We start from the raw sequence: 5704 nt of genomic DNA, 5'->3' as shown, positions 1-5704 counted from the left end.
ATAATACAATCCATTAAGGACGAGGGAATCACCTATACACAAGAGAAAGATATTTGTGAAGTGCTAAATAAGAATTTCCAATTAGTTTTTACAGAAAATTTTTTTTTTGAGAGGTACTATGTGGAACATGCATGCCCACACATACTACCAGATATACAAATATCAGAAAAAGTAATACAGGAGGAATTAAGTAAATTAGACAGAAGAAAAGCAAGTGGTCATGATGAAATTTCATGTTGGGTACTACGAGAATGTGCAAAGGAGTTAAGTAAACCATTATTTTTAATTTTCAAGAAATCCTTGAGTCAAGGTAACGTACCTGATATTTGGAAGAAAGCAAATATTGTCCCCCTATTCAAGAAAGGAAATAGACAAAATCCACTCAACTACCGACCAGCATCACTAACCAGTGTTGTAAGCAAGGTATTAGAAAAGCTTATAAGAAAAACTTGGGTAAATCATCTAGAAGAACACAGTATGATAACAGAAAGACAGTTTGGTTTCAGAAAAGGAAAATCATGTGTTACTAATCTGTTGAGCTACTATGACATAGTAACAAACACAATACAGGAAAGAGAAGGATGGGTGGACACTATCTATTTAGATTTCAAGAAAGCATTTGACACAGTACCACACCAAAGACTTTTATGGAAACTGTACCATCAAGGAGGAATTCGAGGCAAACTGTTTTGTTGGATGCAAGATTTTCTCATAAAAAGAGAAATGAGAACAGTACTAAGGGGAAACTACTCATCATGGAAAGAAGTGACTAGTGGAGTACCACAGGGTTCAGTGCGGGCACCAATCATGTTTTTAGTGTATATAAATGATATAAACAGTAACACTGGAAATGAAAGCTATCTGGATATGTTTGCAGATGATGCAAAAATACAAAGGAGAATTACTAATACAGACTCTTGTAAAGAGCTACAAGAAGAATTAAATAAACTTCATGAATGGAGTAATACATGGCAAATGGATTTCAATGTGGACAAGTGTCATGTAATCAAGTTTGGTAAAAGTGGAAAAAGACCTGATTGGGATTATACGTTAGGAAATAAAACCATACACACATCAGAAAGAGAGAAGGACCTAGGTGTGATTATCAATAACAGACTATCTCCGGCTGACCACATCAGTGAGAAGGTACGGAACATGTAAACACTGCTTGCAAATATGAGAATAGCATTCACATACATAAATGAAGACATGCTATGAAGGATAATAACATCATTCATTAGACCAACCCTGGAGTATGCATCAGTAGTCAGGAGTCCTCATCTCAAAAAACACATAGACAAGATTGAAAAAGTTCAAAGGGCCGCTATAAGATGGATACCAAGCTTAAGAGACCTAAGCTACGAAGAAAGACTAAATAAACTGAATCTACCAACACTACAGGAGAGAAGGAAAAGAGGTGACATGATAATGCTATATAAATGCATATCAGTGAAGGAGAAAATAGACATAAATGATTACTTAACCTATGGGGAAGCATCAGCAAGAGGACACTGCAAAAAAATGCATAAGAAGAGAGGTGATAAAGACGTAAGGAAATTCAGTTTCCCAAACAAAGCAATTGATCAATGGAATGCACTACCGAATGAAATAGTGTGTGCCAAAATAATTCACAAATTTAAGGATATGTACGATAAATATGGTTTAAGATACGGGACAGTACGAGCTTGACTCATTCCTGTAAAGATACAATTAGGTAAGAACACACACACACACACACACACACACACACACACACACACACACACACACACACACACACACACACACACCATACATACGTATAACGTATACTGGTGATCTACGACCATTGGGATATCGCACCTTATCAGTTACGATGACGTTATTAAACAAACTGATAGATTTGCCAGTGTTTAATCCATTAGCTCCCAGATTTCCTGTGCGAGAGATATTGCTGGAAGGGTGCTAGGCGTACCGGCCTCCGCCTGTCGGCTCAGTCGCGAAGCTCGTAGGTCCCTACCCCGGGGTTCCCTTCTTTATTAATGTTTGAAAATACCCTGTTCCGTCCTATATTGAGGAAACTGGACATTAATGGGTTAATTTCCGTTGGTTAGGACAAGGGTGTGGGTGGAATTGCTGCACAAAACCCCAGTGGGTCATCTGTTCCTCACACCTGTGGGCAAAAGTATATGCTTCATATCACCAGCCAGAGTCACGCACAGACACCCTCCCGCTCTCTGCTCTAATTTTCCCTACACCGACCGTGCGCTGTGCTGACAATGTAGCTGAATTACCGCTAGCTCTAGAAATAATTACTTCGAACTAGCAGAAGACATGACATCGAGTAACATGAATGACAGCTATTTTTGTGGAATTAAGCTATCTAATTCTATATTGTAGGAGGTGCACCCAATTGTCTATAGAGATTTAAGCATTTTATGCCTTATAGCAATAATCTAGTGATTTTGAGGACTAATCTAGTGGACAATTGTGTGTGGTAACTATTGTTTATTGGTAACGCTGACTCTTTCAACGGCTGATGCCATCCCACAAGCCCGAATCTCAATACCCATGTCACTCCTCCCACCTCTGTCAGAGTAGAAAATAACTCCCCGGGATAAAAGATGAGCGATACGAATCCGTGGGATAAGAGACATGCCGTTCTCGCGATCTCCAGAACTGCTGCGACCACTGGGATATCGAAATAGATCTCCGGTGCCAGAAATTGCTATTACAATAGCCTATACACACACTGTGTGTGCGTAGAGAGAGAGAGAGAGAGAGAGAGAGAGAGAGAGAGAGAGAGAGAGAGAGAGAGAGAGAGAGAGAGAGAGAGAGAGAGAGAGGAATGGATTAGTTTAAACTATTCGCCGAAAACCGTGCATAAAAGGATGATGAGCGCCACATACTGATTCATTTACCACTGAAACTCTTTAAGTGTCATACCGAAGCATTGTCAAGGGAGTAGAATTCTCTCTCTCTCTCTCTCTCTCTCTCTCTCTCTCTCTCTCTCTCTCTCTCTCTCTCATAAAGATACCGAATCCACCCGCACTGAGTATCCTTATCGTGGTTATTATGGTTCAGGGCTGGGATGTTCAAAATCTCGTTGCCAGACTTCGTTATGATCATCGTAACGCGCTCATAGCGGCCATCTTTGATCGTGAGCTACGACAACCGCTAAGGTGTATCTTCTAATGCTCTCAACAACGCTCGTAGCTCACGATGATGCGATCGTAAAATCCGTTCCGTTCCGTTCCTATTGTTCATAATGCAACCCAGCTGATAGTCGCTGGGCCAATCAGAAGAGAGATTTCATAAACCTTGAAGGATTGTGAGCCAATCATAATGCAGTTTCAAAATGTAAACAAATACACTTATCCAAGCGCGCCATTACATCACTCAAACCACTACGATATTCATCCCGAGACATATAAGACATGGCAAGTGACGAGCCCCCCACCAAACGAATTCGTCGAGCAAATTTTACAGATGAGGAGATGATGGCGTTAATACAGGGTTGGCTCGACAGACAGACAGTGCTGAAGAACAATCACATCACCTTGGGTTTAACTATAGTGTGGGTGAAAGATCCACATCGTATTAACAAAACATAATGGTAATTTTGAAAATAACGAGATCCAAATTGAGATCCTTTTACCTGAATAAACAATATATCATTGGCTTCAGACTGTATCATTACAACTCCCACAGACTTAAACCATGTTTTAATGAACAGTGCATCGGTCTGCATTTTTACAGATGTAAGGGGGCACGGTGCCTCAGTGTTAGAGCATCAAGCTCATAATCGGGGGATTGCGAGTTCGAGCCTTGCCCGGGACTGCCGTGCCGGGAGTGATAGCGCGTTCCTGTAACCTAACGGGGCTATATTATGATCCAATACAGGGTCTAGCTCGGGGGAATGCCATTTCTCCATTTACAGATGTAAGCAGTGGAAACGAAAAATTCCCCCTCTTTACTTACCTCTTGGCATCTTACCTTCCCTAAGAGATTTCCTGTACAACACGGGTGCCACTCTTAATTACTCTGCTCACATATCCCTGTGTTATGCCGAATGTGTCTGCCAACACACTCTGAAATGTGCCACTTGCATAAAATCTGAATGTCATTAACACTTGCAAATGACATGGCACAGCATGGAATCCTCTTGTCGCTGGTCCAACTAGTGGTTCAACTCTTGCACACCAGTGAAGGAGTTCTTGTCTGGGAAACCTATAATATCTCAATAAATGTTCGTCACTGTAAGCAAATGGATCCACTCTGTCTCTGTAGTTCCACTCAAGTCTCATCGCTCTTTGTAATGCCAGTTCTACCTGTAAAACCACTTGTAACTCCATCTTCGTTCACAGAAAATGGTAAATAAACAAATTCAGCATCACTTGATGCGGTTTGTTTATTAGAGAAACATCCACTGTGCGACACTACGATCAGCTTAAGGGTGCTTGTCAGAAATCGTAGCACTACGAGCAAATATGGCGGATGAAGGATCGTAAAATTTGTTTGAACATACACCTTAGCGGTTTACGAGCGCGCTATGATTATCGTACCCGCTACGATGATCTTAGCGGCCGTTACGAGCTTTCGAACATCCCTCCCCAGGTTCGGCAGCATAACAAAGTTGCTCTCCGTGGACAATTAGTTGAACTTAAGCGTCTGGGACTGAAGCATCTGGGAAATGAGATGTGTGGGAGATGGCTGTCGAAAGAGATGTTTATGATTCAGTTTATTCCATTATTAGTTGCTCGGACTACAAGTAATTAGAGAGGTGCAAGAAGTACAGCAACCCCTCGCTGACTGTGAGCGAGAGTATGGAGGGTACAGCGTGGGGTTATGGGGTCGGAGAGAAATATGGGGGGTTTGAGTGGGAGTATGGGACTATGAGGAAGGGGGAAGGAGGGGATAGCTGTCCACCGTGCAGTGTTACAAACACCTTAGTCCAGGGAAAAGGAAACGAACTTATTCCGACGTCTGTACACTCGCAGTCCAAAATATGTATCCGGGACTTGTCAAAGCCGGGGCCCGGGCAGGGCTGTGCGTTCGAACATTACCCCCTCCCCCCATCCACCCCCACCCTCCCTCATTCTCTCAGTCATTCGTGTCGTGAGTGGTGGAACGTAGCTCAGTGCTCAGTGAGAAGATTCGAGACAACTGGTGGTTGAATATGTTTGTTTAAGTTTGAGATTACAGTTTTATGTGAAGTAATGAATATGAAAAAAGAATTATCGATAGATATACACATACCTTTGGAGTTATATACAGTACAAGGCTGTTAAATGAGCATCTATGTAGCATGAGTGTTATTATCGGGTACAGATCATTCTGTAGATCATGAGTTACGTATAGCCTGTTAAGAGATAATGTAATTTATACTGATGGTTAAAGTAGTTTGCCGGTTGTGATGTCGATGTGTGGTGATATGATGGTCGTTTATGGCTGATATGCTTTATAATGCATAGCAGTGAAAATTTATGGTTGGAGGTAGTGATGATTGGGGGTAGTGCTGGGCAACGGGATTTTCGGATATATTATCGCTGGTGTGAGGAGCAATTAGGGGGAGGCGGTGGCTCAATCGGTAGAGAGGTGGCTTGCAGTCCTACCGGACCCACGTTCAAATCCCCGCTGGGGCAGGGAACAGTTTAAGGATTTGAATTTCATTAAATCAGTCTTAACCAATCTACCAGAAGACCCGCCGACATATCGTAAAAAT

This window comes from Coenobita brevimanus, chromosome 68 (assembly GCF_032717465.1).
Source record: "Coenobita brevimanus isolate Jiangsu-jjx chromosome 68, ASM3271746v2, whole genome shotgun sequence".
NCBI lineage: Eukaryota > Metazoa > Arthropoda > Malacostraca > Decapoda > Coenobitidae > Coenobita > Coenobita brevimanus.
This window is presented reverse-complemented; position numbering follows the sequence as displayed.